Raw genomic sequence first — 15,160 nt, 5'->3', positions numbered from 1 at the left:
AATTTTCTCCAAAAGTAAAGTAGTTGCAAACTCATGCTTTTAGAGACTTGTTTGGGCTCATGAGAGGAGTAGAAAAACATCAAAAATTTCAGTCCTGCATGATTCTACCAAGAAATGTGTGTTCATTCAAACCGCTGGTTTTTGATAGTTTGGGCCAAATTGAATAATGAATGTTTTGAATTTTCTCCAAAAGTAAAGTAGTTGCAAACTCATCCTTTTAGAAACTTGTTTGGGCTGTTGAGAGGAATAAAAAACCATCAAAAATTTCAATCCTGCATGATTCTACCAAGAAATGTGATTCTTCATTCAAAACGCTGGTTTTTGCTATTGGGCTCTATTGAATAATGAATGTTTTGAATTTTCTCCAAAAGTAAAGTAGTTGCAAACTCATGCTTTTAGAGACTTGTTTGGGCTCATGAGAGGAGTAGAAAAACATCAAAAATTTCAGTCCTGCATGATTCTACCAAGAAATGTGTGTTCATTGAAACCGCTGGTTTTTGATAGTTTGGGCCCTATTGAATAATGAATGTTTTGAATTTTCTCCAAAAGTAAAGTAGTTGCAAACTCATCCTTTTAGAAACTTGTTTGGGCTGTTGAGAGGAGTAAAAAACCATCAAAAATTTCAATCCTGCTTGATTCTACCAAGAAATGTGATTCTTCATTCAAAACGCTGGTTTTTGCTATTGGGCTCTATTGAATAATGAATGTTTTGAATTTTCTCCAAAAGTAAAGTAGTTGCAAACTCATGCTTTTAGAGACTTGTTTGGGCTCATGAGAGGAGTAGAAAAACATCAAAAATTTCAGTCCTGCATGATTCTACCAAGAAATGTGAGTTCATTCAAACCGCTGGTTTTTGATAGTTTGGGCCCTATTGAATAATGAATGTTTTGAATTTTCTCCAAAAGTAAAGTAGTTGCAAACTCATGCTTTTAGAGACTTGTTTGGGCTCATGAGAGGAGTAGAAAAACATCAAAAATTTCAGTCCTGCATGATTCTACCAAGAAATGTGTGTTCATTGAAACCGCTGGTTTTTGATAGTTTGGGCCCTATTGAATAATGAATGTTTTGAATTTTCTCCAAAAGTAAAGTAGTTGCAAACTCATCCTTTTAGAAACTTGTTTGGGCTGTTGAGAGGAGTAAAAAACCATCAAAAATTTCAATCCTGCATGATTTTACCAAGAAATGTGATTCTTCATTCAAAACCTGATTTTTGCTATTGGGCTCTATTGAATAGTGAATGTTTTGAATTTTCTCCAAAAGTAAAGTAGTTGCAAACTCATGCTTTTAGAGACTTATTTGGGCTCATGAGAGGAGAAGAAAAACATCAAAAATTTCAGTCCCGCATGATTCTACCAAGACATGTGTTCATTCAAACCGCTGGTTTTTGATAGTTTGGGCCCTATTGAATAATGAATGTTTTGAATTTTCTCCAAAAGTAAAGTAGTTGCAAACTCATCCTTTTAGAAACTTGTTTGGGCTGTTGAGAGGAGTAAAAAACCATCAAAAATTTCAATCCTGCATGATTCCACCAAGAAATGTGATTCTTCATTCAAAACGCTGGTTTTTGCTATTGGCTCTATTGAATAATGAATGTTTTGAATTTTCTCCAAAAGTAAAGTAGTTGCAAACTCATGCTTTTAGAGACTTGTTTGGGCTCATGAGAGGAGTAGAAAAACATCAAAAATTTCAGTCCTGCATGATTCTACCAAGAAATGTGTTCATTCAAACCGCTGGTTTTTGATAGTTTGGGCCCTATTGAATAATGAATGTTTTGAATTTTCTCCAAAAGTAAAGTAGTTGCAAACTCATCCTTTTAGAAACTTGTTTGGGCTGTTGAGAGGAGTAAAAAAACAACAAAAATTTCAATCCTGCATGATTCTACCAAGAAATGTGATTCTTCATTCAAAACGCTGGTTTTTGCTATTGGGCTCTATTGAATAATGAATGTTTTGAATTTTCTCCAAAAGTAAAGTAGTTGCAAACTCATGCTTTTAGAGACTTGTTTGGGCTCATGAGAGGAGTAGAAAAACATCAAAAATTTCAGTCCTGCATGATTCTACCAAGAAATGTGTGTTCATTCAAACCGCTGGTTTTTGATAGTTTGGGCCCTATTGAATAATGAATGTTTTGAATTTTCTCCAAAAGTAAAGTAGTTGCAAACTCATGCTTTTAGAGACTTGTTTGGGCTCATGAGAGGAGTAGAAAAACATCAAAAATTTCAGTCCTGCATGATTCTACCAAGAAATGTGTGTTCATTGAAACCGCTGGTTTTTGATAGTTTGGGCCCTATTGAATAATGAATGTTTTGAATTTTCTCCAAAAGTAAAGTAGTTGCAAACTCATCCTTTTAGAAACTTGTTTGGGCTGTTGAGAGGAGTAAAAAACCATCAAAAATTTCAATCCTGCATGATTTTACCAAGAAATGTGATTCTTCATTCAAAACCTGATTTTTGCTATTGGGCTCTATTGAATAGTGAATGTTTTGAATTTTCTCCAAAAGTAAAGTAGTTGCAAACTCATGCTTTTAGAGACTTGTTTGGGCTCATGAGAGGAGTAGAAAAACATCAAAAATTTCAGTCCTGCATGATTCTACCAAGAAATGTGTTCATTCAAACCGCTGGTTTTTGATAGTTTGGGCCCTATTGAATAATGAATGTTTTGAATTTTCTCCAAAAGTAAAGTAGTTGCAAACTCATCCTTTTAGAAACTTGTTTGGGCTGTTGAGAGGAGTAAAAAAACAACAAAAATTTCAATCCTGCATGATTCTACCAAGAAATGTGATTCTTCATTCAAAACGCTGGTTTTTGCTATTGGGCTCTATTGAATAATGAATGTTTTGAATTTTCTCCAAAAGTAAAGTAGTTGCAAACTCATGCTTTTAGAGACTTGTTTGGGCTCATGAGAGGAGTAGAAAAACATCAAAAATTTCAGTCCTGCATGATTCTACCAAGAAATGTGTGTTCATTCAAACCGCTGGTTTTTGATAGTTTGGGCCCTATTGAATAATGAATGTTTTGAATTTTCTCCAAAAGTAAAGTAGTTGCAAACTCATGCTTTTAGAGACTTGTTTGGGCTCATGAGAGGAGTAGAAAAACATCAAAAATTTCAGTCCTGCATGATTCTACCAAGAAATGTGTGTTCATTGAAACCGCTGGTTTTTGATAGTTTGGGCCCTATTGAATAATGAATGTTTTGAATTTTCTCCAAAAGTAAAGTAGTTGCAAACTCATCCTTTTAGAAACTTGTTTGGGCTGTTGAGAGGAGTAAAAAACCATCAAAAATTTCAATCCTGCATGATTTTACCAAGAAATGTGATTCTTCATTCAAAACCTGATTTTTGCTATTGGGCTCTATTGAATAGTGAATGTTTTGAATTTTCTCCAAAAGTAAAGTAGTTGCAAACTCATGCTTTTAGAGACTTGTTTGGGCTCATGAGAGGAGTAGAAAAACATCAAAAATTTCAGTCCTGCATGATTCTACCAAGAAATGTGTGTTCATTGAAACCGCTGGTTTTTGATAGTTTGGGCCCTATTGAATAATGAATGTTTTGAATTTTCTCCAAAAGTAAAGTAGTTGCAAACTCATCCTTTTAGAAACTTGTTTGGGCTGTTGAGAGGAGTAAAAAACCATCAAAAATTTCAATCCTGCATGATTCTACCAAGAAATGTGATTCTTCATTCAAAACGCTGGTTTTTGCTATTGGGCTCTATTGAATAATGAATGTTTTGAATTTTCTCCAAAAGTAAAGTAGTTGCAAACTCATGCTTTTAGAGACTTGTTTGGGCTCATGAGAGGAGTAGAAAAACATCAAAAATTTCAGTCCTGCATGATTCTACCAAGAAATGTGTGTTCATTGAAACCGCTGGTTTTTGATAGTTTGGGCCCTATTGAATAATGAATGTTTTGAATTTTCTCCAAAAGTAAAGTAGTTGCAAACTCATCCTTTTAGAAACTTGTTTGGGCTGTTAAGAGGAGTAAAAAACCATCAAAAATTTCAATCCTGCATGATTCTACCAAGAAATGTGATTCTTCATTCAAAACGCTGGTTTTTGCTATTGGGCTCTATTGAATAATGAATGTTTTGAATTTTCTCCAAAAGTAAAGTAGTTGCAAACTCATGCTTTTAGAGACTTGTTTGGGCTCATGAGAGGAGTAGAAAAACATCAAAAATTTCAGTCCTGCATGATTCTACCAAGAAATGTGAGTTCATTCAAACCGCTGGTTTTTGATAGTTTGGGCCCTATTGAATAATGAATGTTTTGAATTTTCTCCAAAAGTAAAGTAGTTGCAAACTCATGCTTTTAGAGACTTGTTTGGGCTCATGAGAGGAGTAGAAAAACATCAAAAATTTCAGTCCTGCATGATTCTACCAAGAAATGTGTGTTCATTGAAACCGCTGGTTTTTGATAGTTTGGGCCCTATTGAATAATGAATGTTTTGAATTTTCTCCAAAAGTAAAGTAGTTGCAAACTCATCCTTTTAGAAACTTGTTTGGGCTGTTGAGAGGAGTAAAAAAACAACAAAAATTTCAATCCTGCATGATTCTACCAAGAAATGTGATTCTTCATTCAAAACGCTGGTTTTTGCTATTGGGCTCTATTGAATAATGAATGTTTTGAATTTTCTCCAAAAGTAAAGTAGTTGCAAACTCATGCTTTTAGAGACTTGTTTGGGCTCATGAGAGGAGTAGAAAAACATCAAAAATTTCAGTCCTGCATGATTCTACCAAGAAATGTGTGTTCATTCAAACCGCTGGTTTTTGATAGTTTGGGCCCTATTGAATAATGAATGTTTTGAATTTTCTCCAAAAGTAAAGTAGTTGCAAACTCATGCTTTTAGAGACTTGTTTGGGCTCATGAGAGGAGTAGAAAAACATCAAAAATTTCAGTCCTGCATGATTCTACCAAGAAATGTGTGTTCATTGAAACCGCTGGTTTTTGATAGTTTGGGCCCTATTGAATAATGAATGTTTTGAATTTTCTCCAAAAGTAAAGTAGTTGCAAACTCATCCTTTTAGAAACTTGTTTGGGCTGTTGAGAGGAGTAAAAAACCATCAAAAATTTCAATCCTGCATGATTTTACCAAGAAATGTGATTCTTCATTCAAAACCTGATTTTTGCTATTGGGCTCTATTGAATAGTGAATGTTTTGAATTTTCTCCAAAAGTAAAGTAGTTGCAAACTCATGCTTTTAGAGACTTGTTTGGGCTCATGAGAGGAGTAGAAAAACATCAAAAATTTCAGTCCTGCATGATTCTACCAAGAAATGTGTGTTCATTGAAACCGCTGGTTTTTGATAGTTTGGGCCCTATTGAATAATGAATGTTTTGAATTTTCTCCAAAAGTAAAGTAGTTGCAAACTCATCCTTTTAGAAACTTGTTTGGGCTGTTGAGAGGAGTAAAAAACCATCAAAAATTTCAATCCTGCATGATTCTACCAAGAAATGTGATTCTTCATTCAAAACGCTGGTTTTTGCTATTGGGCTCTATTGAATAATGAATGTTTTGAATTTTCTCCAAAAGTAAAGTAGTTGCAAACTCATGCTTTTAGAGACTTGTTTGGGCTCATGAGAGGAGTAGAAAAACATCAAAAATTTCAGTCCTGCATGATTCTACCAAGAAATGTGTGTTCATTGAAACCGCTGGTTTTTGATAGTTTGGGCCCTATTGAATAATGAATGTTTTGAATTTTCTCCAAAAGTAAAGTAGTTGCAAACTCATCCTTTTAGAAACTTGTTTGGGCTGTTAAGAGGAGTAAAAAACCATCAAAAATTTCAATCCTGCATGATTCTACCAAGAAATGTGATTCTTCATTCAAAACGCTGGTTTTTGCTATTGGGCTCTATTGAATAATGAATGTTTTGAATTTTCTCCAAAAGTAAAGTAGTTGCAAACTCATGCTTTTAGAGACTTGTTTGGGCTCATGAGAGGAGTAGAAAAACATCAAAAATTTCAGTCCTGCATGATTCTACCAAGAAATGTGAGTTCATTCAAACCGCTGGTTTTTGATAGTTTGGGCCCTATTGAATAATGAATGTTTTGAATTTTCTCCAAAAGTAAAGTAGTTGCAAACTCATGCTTTTAGAGACTTGTTTGGGCTCATGAGAGGAGTAGAAAAACATCAAAAATTTCAGTCCTGCATGATTCTACCAAGAAATGTGTGTTCATTGAAACCGCTGGTTTTTGATAGTTTGGGCCCTATTGAATAATGAATGTTTTGAATTTTCTCCAAAAGTAAAGTAGTTGCAAACTCATCCTTTTAGAAACTTGTTTGGGCTGTTGAGAGGAGTAAAAAACCATCAAAAATTTCAATCCTGCATGATTTTACCAAGAAATGTGATTCTTCATTCAAAACCTGATTTTTGCTATTGGGCTCTATTGAATAGTGAATGTTTTGAATTTTCTCCAAAAGTAAAGTAGTTGCAAACTCATGCTTTTAGAGACTTGTTTGGGCTCATGAGAGGAGTAGAACAACATCAAAAATTTCAGTCCTGCATGATTCTACCAAGAAATGTGTGTTCATTGAAACCGCTGGTTTTTGATAGTTTGGGCCCTATTGAATAATGAATGTTTTGAATTTTCTCCAAAAGTAAAGTAGTTGCAAACTCATCCTTTTAGAAACTTGTTTGGGCTGTTGAGAGGAGTAAAAAACCATCAAAAATTTCAATCCTGCATGATTCTACCAAGAAATGTGATTCTTCATTCAAAATGCTGGTTTTTGCTATTGGGCTCTATTGAATAATGAATGTTTTGAATTTTCTCCAAAAGTAAAGTAGTTGCAAACTCATGCTTTTAGAGACTTGTTTGGGCTCATGAGAGGAGAAGAAAAACATCAAAAATTTCAGTCCTGCATGATTCTACCAAGACATGTGTGTTCATTGAAACGGCTGGTTTTTGATAGTTTGGGCCCTATTGAATAATGAATGTTTTGAATTTTCTCCAAAAGTAAAGTAGTTGCAAACTCATCCTTTTAGAAACTTGTTTGGGCTGTTGAGAGGAGTAAAAAACCATCAAAAATTTCAATCCTGCATGATTCTACCAAGAAATGTGATTCTTCATTCAAAACGCTGGTTTTTGCTATTGGGCTCTATTGAATAATGAATGTTTTGAATTTTCTCCAAAAGTAAAGTAGTTGCAAACTCATGCTTTTAGAGACTTGTTTGGGCTCATGAGAGGAGTAGAAAAACATCAAAAATTTCAGTCCTGCATGATTCTACCAAGAAATGTGTGTTCATTCAAACCGCTGGTTTTTGATAGTTTGGGCCCTATTGAATAATGAATGTTTTGAATTTTCTCCAAAAGTAAAGTAGTTGCAAACTCATGCTTTTAGAGACTTGTTTGGGCTCATGAGAGGAGTAGAAAAACATCAAAAATTTCAGTCCTGCATGATTCTACCAAGAAATGTGTGTTCATTGAAACCGCTGGTTTTTGATAGTTTGGGCCCTATTAAATAATGAATGTTTTGAATTTTCTCCAAAAGTAAAGTAGTTGCAAACTCATCCTTTTAGAAACTTGTTTGGGCTGTTGAGAGGAGTAAAAAACCATCAAAAATTTCAATCCTGCATGATTCTACCAAGAAATGTGATTCTTCATTCAAAACGCTGGTTTTTGCTATTGGGCTCTATTGAATAATGAATGTTTTGAATTTTCTCCAAAAGTAAAGTAGTTGCAAACTCATGCTTTTAGAGACTTGTTTGGGCTCATGAGAGGAGTAGAAAAACATCAAAAATTTCAGTCCTGCATGATTCTACCAAGAAATGTGTGTTCATTGAAACCGCTGGTTTTTGATAGTTTGGGCCCTATTGAATAATGAATGTTTTGAATTTTCTCCTAAAGTAAAGTAGTTGCAAACTCATGCTTTTAGAGACTTGTTTGGGCTCATGAGAGGAGTAGAAAAACATCAAAAATTTCAGTCCTGCATGATTCTACCAAGAAATGTGTGTTCATTGAAACCGCTGGTTTTTGATAGTTTGGGCCCTATTGAATAATGAATGTTTTGAATTTTCTCCAAAAGTAAAGTAGTTGCAAACTCATCCTTTTAGAAACTTGTTTGGGCTGTTGAGAGGAGTAAAAAACCATCAAAAATTTCAATCCTGCATGATTTTACCAAGAAATGTGATTCTTCATTCAAAACCTGATTTTTGCTATTGGGCTCTATTGAATAGTGAATGTTTTGAATTTTCTCCAAAAGTAAAGTAGTTGCAAACTCATGCTTTTAGAGACTTGTTTGGGCTCATGAGAGGAGTAGAAAAACATCAAAAATTTCAGTCCTGCATGATTCTACCAAGAAATGTGTGTTCATTGAAACCGCTGGTTTTTGATAGTTTGGGCCCTATTGAATAATGAATGTTTTGAATTTTCTCCAAAAGTAAAGTAGTTGCAAACTCATCCTTTTAGAAACTTGTTTGGGCTGTTGAGAGGAGTAAAAAACCATCAAAAATTTCAATCCTGCATGATTCTACCAAGAAATGTGATTCTTCATTCAAAACGCTGGTTTTTGCTATTGGGCTCTATTGAATAATGAATGTTTTGAATTTTCTCCAAAAGTAAAGTAGTTGCAAACTCATGCTTTTAGAGACTTGTTTGGGCTCATGAGAGGAGTAGAAAAACATCAAAAATTTCAGTCCTGCATGATTCTACCAAGAAATGTGTGTTCATTGAAACCGCTGGTTTTTGATAGTTTGGGCCCTATTGAATAATGAATGTTTTGAATTTTCTCCAAAAGTAAAGTAGTTGCAAACTCATCCTTTTAGAAACTTGTTTGGGCTGTTAAGAGGAGTAAAAAACCATCAAAAATTTCAATCCTGCATGATTCTACCAAGAAATGTGATTCTTCATTCAAAACGCTGGTTTTTGCTATTGGGCTCTATTGAATAATGAATGTTTTGAATTTTCTCCAAAAGTAAAGTAGTTGCAAACTCATGCTTTTAGAGACTTGTTTGGGCTCATGAGAGGAGTAGAAAAACATCAAAAATTTCAGTCCTGCATGATTCTACCAAGAAATGTGAGTTCATTCAAACCGCTGGTTTTTGATAGTTTGGGCCCTATTGAATAATGAATGTTTTGAATTTTCTCCAAAAGTAAAGTAGTTGCAAACTCATGCTTTTAGAGACTTGTTTGGGCTCATGAGAGGAGTAGAAAAACATCAAAAATTTCAGTCCTGCATGATTCTACCAAGAAATGTGTGTTCATTGAAACCGCTGGTTTTTGATAGTTTGGGCCCTATTGAATAATGAATGTTTTGAATTTTCTCCAAAAGTAAAGTAGTTGCAAACTCATCCTTTTAGAAACTTGTTTGGGCTGTTGAGAGGAGTAAAAAAACAACAAAAATTTCAATCCTGCATGATTCTACCAAGAAATGTGATTCTTCATTCAAAACGCTGGTTTTTGCTATTGGGCTCTATTGAATAATGAATGTTTTGAATTTTCTCCAAAAGTAAAGTAGTTGCAAACTCATGCTTTTAGAGACTTGTTTGGGCTCATGAGAGGAGTAGAAAAACATCAAAAATTTCAGTCCTGCATGATTCTACCAAGAAATGTGTGTTCATTCAAACCGCTGGTTTTTGATAGTTTGGGCCCTATTGAATAATGAATGTTTTGAATTTTCTCCAAAAGTAAAGTAGTTGCAAACTCATGCTTTTAGAGACTTGTTTGGGCTCATGAGAGGAGTAGAAAAACATCAAAAATTTCAGTCCTGCATGATTCTACCAAGAAATGTGTGTTCATTGAAACCGCTGGTTTTTGATAGTTTGGGCCCTATTGAATAATGAATGTTTTGAATTTTCTCCAAAAGTAAAGTAGTTGCAAACTCATCCTTTTAGAAACTTGTTTGGGCTGTTGAGAGGAGTAAAAAACCATCAAAAATTTCAATCCTGCATGATTTTACCAAGAAATGTGATTCTTCATTCAAAACCTGATTTTTGCTATTGGGCTCTATTGAATAGTGAATGTTTTGAATTTTCTCCAAAAGTAAAGTAGTTGCAAACTCATGCTTTTAGAGACTTGTTTGGGCTCATGAGAGGAGTAGAAAAACATCAAAAATTTCAGTCCTGCATGATTCTACCAAGAAATGTGTGTTCATTGAAACCGCTGGTTTTTGATAGTTTGGGCCCTATTGAATAATGAATGTTTTGAATTTTCTCCAAAAGTAAAGTAGTTGCAAACTCATCCTTTTAGAAACTTGTTTGGGCTGTTGAGAGGAGTAAAAAACCATCAAAAATTTCAATCCTGCATGATTCTACCAAGAAATGTGATTCTTCATTCAAAACGCTGGTTTTTGCTATTGGGCTCTATTGAATAATGAATGTTTTGAATTTTCTCCAAAAGTAAAGTAGTTGCAAACTCATGCTTTTAGAGACTTGTTTGGGCTCATGAGAGGAGTAGAAAAACATCAAAAATTTCAGTCCTGCATGATTCTACCAAGAAATGTGTGTTCATTGAAACCGCTGGTTTTTGATAGTTTGGGCCCTATTGAATAATGAATGTTTTGAATTTTCTCCAAAAGTAAAGTAGTTGCAAACTCATCCTTTTAGAAACTTGTTTGGGCTGTTAAGAGGAGTAAAAAACCATCAAAAATTTCAATCCTGCATGATTCTACCAAGAAATGTGATTCTTCATTCAAAACGCTGGTTTTTGCTATTGGGCTCTATTGAATAATGAATGTTTTGAATTTTCTCCAAAAGTAAAGTAGTTGCAAACTCATGCTTTTAGAGACTTGTTTGGGCTCATGAGAGGAGTAGAAAAACATCAAAAATTTCAGTCCTGCATGATTCTACCAAGAAATGTGAGTTCATTCAAACCGCTGGTTTTTGATAGTTTGGGCCCTATTGAATAATGAATGTTTTGAATTTTCTCCAAAAGTAAAGTAGTTGCAAACTCATGCTTTTAGAGACTTGTTTGGGCTCATGAGAGGAGTAGAAAAACATCAAAAATTTCAGTCCTGCATGATTCTACCAAGAAATGTGTGTTCATTGAAACCGCTGGTTTTTGATAGTTTGGGCCCTATTGAATAATGAATGTTTTGAATTTTCTCCAAAAGTAAAGTAGTTGCAAACTCATCCTTTTAGAAACTTGTTTGGGCTGTTGAGAGGAGTAAAAAACCATCAAAAATTTCAATCCTGCATGATTTTACCAAGAAATGTGATTCTTCATTCAAAACCTGATTTTTGCTATTGGGCTCTATTGAATAGTGAATGTTTTGAATTTTCTCCAAAAGTAAAGCAGTTGCAAACTCATGCTTTTAGAGACTTGTTTGGGCTCATGAGAGGAGTAGAACAACATCAAAAATTTCAGTCCTGCATGATTCTACCAAGAAATGTGTGTTCATTGAAACCGCTGGTTTTTGATAGTTTGGGCCCTATTGAATAATGAATGTTTTGAATTTTCTCCAAAAGTAAAGTAGTTGCAAACTCATCCTTTTAGAAACTTGTTTGGGCTGTTGAGAGGAGTAAAAAACCATCAAAAATTTCAATCCTGCATGATTCTACCAAGAAATGTGATTCTTCATTCAAAATGCTGGTTTTTGCTATTGGGCTCTATTGAATAATGAATGTTTTGAATTTTCTCCAAAAGTAAAGTAGTTGCAAACTCATGCTTTTAGAGACTTGTTTGGGCTCATGAGAGGAGAAGAAAAACATCAAAAATTTCAGTCCTGCATGATTCTACCAAGACATGTGTGTTCATTGAAACGGCTGGTTTTTGATAGTTTGGGCCCTATTGAATAATGAATGTTTTGAATTTTCTCCAAAAGTAAAGTAGTTGCAAACTCATCCTTTTAGAAACTTGTTTGGGCTGTTGAGAGGAGTAAAAAACCATCAAAAATTTCAATCCTGCATGATTCTACCAAGAAATGTGATTCTTCATTCAAAACGCTGGTTTTTGCTATTGGGCTCTATTGAATAATGAATGTTTTGAATTTTCTCCAAAAGTAAAGTAGTTGCAAACTCATGCTTTTAGAGACTTGTTTGGGCTCATGAGAGGAGTAGAAAAACATCAAAAATTTCAGTCCTGCATGATTCTACCAAGAAATGTGTGTTCATTCAAACCGCTGGTTTTTGATAGTTTGGGCCCTATTGAATAATGAATGTTTTGAATTTTCTCCAAAAGTAAAGTAGTTGCAAACTCATGCTTTTAGAGACTTGTTTGGGCTCATGAGAGGAGTAGAAAAACATCAAAAATTTCAGTCCTGCATGATTCTACCAAGAAATGTGTGTTCATTGAAACCGCTGGTTTTTGATAGTTTGGGCCCTATTAAATAATGAATGTTTTGAATTTTCTCCAAAAGTAAAGTAGTTGCAAACTCATCCTTTTAGAAACTTGTTTGGGCTGTTGAGAGGAGTAAAAAACCATCAAAAATTTCAATCCTGCATGATTCTACCAAGAAATGTGATTCTTCATTCAAAACGCTGGTTTTTGCTATTGGGCTCTATTGAATAATGAATGTTTTGAATTTTCTCCAAAAGTAAAGTAGTTGCAAACTCATGCTTTTAGAGACTTGTTTGGGCTCATGAGAGGAGTAGAAAAACATCAAAAATTTCAGTCCTGCATGATTCTACCAAGAAATGTGTGTTCATTGAAACCGCTGGTTTTTGATAGTTTGGGCCCTATTGAATAATGAATGTTTTGAATTTTCTCCTAAAGTAAAGTAGTTGCAAACTCATCCTTTTAGAAACTTGTTTGGGCTGTTGAGAGGAGTAAAAAACCATCAAAAATTTCAATCCTGCATGATTCTACCAAGAAATGTGATTCTTCATTCAAAACGCTGGTTTTTGCTATTGGGTTCTATTGAATAATGAATGTTTTGAATTTTCTCCAAAAGTAAAGTAGTTGCAAACTCATGCTTTTAGAGACTTGTTTGGGCTCATGAGAGGAGTAGAAAAACATCAAAAATTTCAGTCCTGCATGATTCTACCAAGAAATGTGTGTTCATTCAAACCGCTGGTTTTTGATAGTTTGGGCCCTATTGAATAATGAATGTTTTGAATTTTCTCCAAAAGTAAAGTAGTTGCAAACTCATGCTTTTAGAGACTTGTTTGGGCTCATGAGAGGAGTAGAAAAACATCAAAAATTTCAGTCCTGCATGATTCTACCAAGAAATGTGTGTTCATTGAAACCGCTGGTTTTTGATAGTTTGGGCCCTATTGAATAATGAATGTTTTGAATTTTCTCCAAAAGTAAAGTAGTTGCAAACTCATCCTTTTAGAAACTTGTTTGGGCTGTTGAGAGGAGTAAAAAACCATCAAAAATTTCAATCCTGCATGATTTTACCAAGAAATGTGATTCTTCATTCAAAACCTGATTTTTGCTATTGGGCTCTATTGAATAGTGAATGTTTTGAATTTTCTCCAAAAGTAAAGTAGTTGCAAACTCATGCTTTTAGAGACTTGTTTGGGCTCATGAGAGGAGTAGAAAAACATCAAAAATTTCAGTCCTGCATGATTCTACCAAGAAATGTGTGTTCATTGAAACCGCTGGTTTTTGATAGTTTGGGCCCTATTGAATAATGAATGTTTTGAATTTTCTCCAAAAGTAAAGTAGTTGCAAACTCATCCTTTTAGAAACTTGTTTGGGCTGTTGAGAGGAGTAAAAAACCATCAAAAATTTCAATCCTGCATGATTCTACCAAGAAATGTGATTCTTCATTCAAAACGCTGGTTTTTGCTATTGGGCTCTATTGAATAATGAATGTTTTGAATTTTCTCCAAAAGTAAAGTAGTTGCAAACTCATGCTTTTAGAGACTTGTTTGGGCTCATGAGAGGAGTAGAAAAACATCAAAAATTTCAGTCCTGCATGATTCTACCAAGAAATGTGTGTTCATTGAAACCGCTGGTTTTTGATAGTTTGGGCCCTATTGAATAATGAATGTTTTGAATTTTCTCCAAAAGTAAAGTAGTTGCAAACTCATCCTTTTAGAAACTTGTTTGGGCTGTTAAGAGGAGTAAAAAACCATCAAAAATTTCAATCCTGCATGATTCTACCAAGAAATGTGATTCTTCATTCAAAACGCTGGTTTTTGCTATTGGGCTCTATTGAATAATGAATGTTTTGAATTTTCTCCAAAAGTAAAGTAGTTGCAAACTCATGCTTTTAGAGACTTGTTTGGGCTCATGAGAGGAGTAGAAAAACATCAAAAATTTCAGTCCTGCATGATTCTACCAAGAAATGTGAGTTCATTCAAACCGCTGGTTTTTGATAGTTTGGGCCCTATTGAATAATGAATGTTTTGAATTTTCTCCAAAAGTAAAGTAGTTGCAAACTCATGCTTTTAGAGACTTGTTTGGGCTCATGAAAGGAGTAGAAAAACATCAAAAATTTCAGTCCTGCATGATTCTACCAAGAAATGTGTGTTCATTCAAACCGCTGGTTTTTGATAGTTTGGGCCCTATTGAATAATGAATGTTTTGAATTTTCTCCAAAAGTAAAGTAGTTGCAAACTCATCCTTTTAGAAACTTGTTTGGGCTGTTGAGAGGAGTAAAAAACCATCAAAAATTTCAATCCTGCATGATTCTACCAAGAAATGTGATTCTTCATTCAAAACGCTGGTTTTTGCTATTGGGCTCTATTGAATAATGAATGTTTTGAATTTTCTCCAAAAGTAAAGTAGTTGCAAACTCATGCTTTTAGAGACTTGTTTGGGCTCATGAGAGGAGAAGAAAAACATCAAAAATTTCAGTCCTGCATGATTCTACCAAGACATGTGTGTTCATTGAAACGGCTGGTTTTTGATAGTTTGGGCCCTATTGAATAATGAATGTTTTGAATTTTCTCCAAAAGTAAAGTAGTTGCAAACTCATCCTTTTAGAAACTTGTTTGGGCTGTTGAGAGGAGTAAAAAACCATCAAAAATTTCAATCCTGCATGATTCTACCAAGAAATGTGATTCTTCATTCAAAACGCTGGTTTTTGCTATTGGGCTCTATTGAATAATGAATGTTTTGAATTTTCTACAAAAGTAAAGTAGTTGCAAACTCATGCTTTTAGAGACTTGTTTGGGCTCATGAGAGGAGTAGAAAAACATCAAAAATTTCAGTCCTGCATGATTCTACCAAGAAATGTGTGTTCATTGAAACCGCTGGTTTTTGATAGTTTGGGCCCTATTGAATAATGAATGTTTTGAATTTTCTCCAAAAGTAAAGTAGTTGCAAACTCATCCTTTTAGAAA

This window comes from Dendrobates tinctorius, unplaced genomic scaffold (assembly GCF_039654945.1).
Source record: "Dendrobates tinctorius isolate UK_male_01 unplaced genomic scaffold, ASM3965494v1 ptg000125l, whole genome shotgun sequence".
In the NCBI taxonomy this organism is placed as follows: domain Eukaryota; kingdom Metazoa; phylum Chordata; class Amphibia; order Anura; family Dendrobatidae; genus Dendrobates; species Dendrobates tinctorius.
The sequence above is the reverse complement of the archived record's forward strand: the minus strand, read 5'-3'. Positions refer to the sequence as shown.